We start from the raw sequence: 468 nt of genomic DNA on the forward strand, positions 1-468 counted from the left end.
CGCAGACATCCTTTGAATCTTGGATCGCATCAGCAGCCATCGCGAAAGACATACCGCGACCGACGAACAGGGTTACCAACATATATTGTTTCACCTGTTTGATTTCGATAAGATAATCACCATCATCCTTCAACTTACACAGCGACAGTGCATTGGACCGCGTTTGCCCTGCCATTTCGTCTTCATACCAAAGCATATCCCCGATAACCACGTTAACAATCGAATTTCTGATGACGAAAGTCATTGCCTCAGACCTGTTCTCAAGGAAATGGCAAATGGTTTCCGCGCTAGAATAATTACAACAAATAAGTTAAGTGAATTCACAAAATCAGGTGCAAATGAATTAGTGCTTCACTGCAACATCGAAATACTTGGATTTCTCTTCAGGTGACAGATTTTGATACTCCTCTCATCTACTCTTATGATTCAGACGATGGTGCTGCGTATAGTTGTCAGTTCTGAAAGGCG

The sequence above is a fragment of the Plasmopara halstedii genome (assembly GCF_900000015.1).
Source record: "Plasmopara halstedii genome assembly, contig: Scaffold_2061, whole genome shotgun sequence".
Classification (NCBI taxonomy): Eukaryota; Oomycota; class Peronosporomycetes; order Peronosporales; family Peronosporaceae; genus Plasmopara; species Plasmopara halstedii.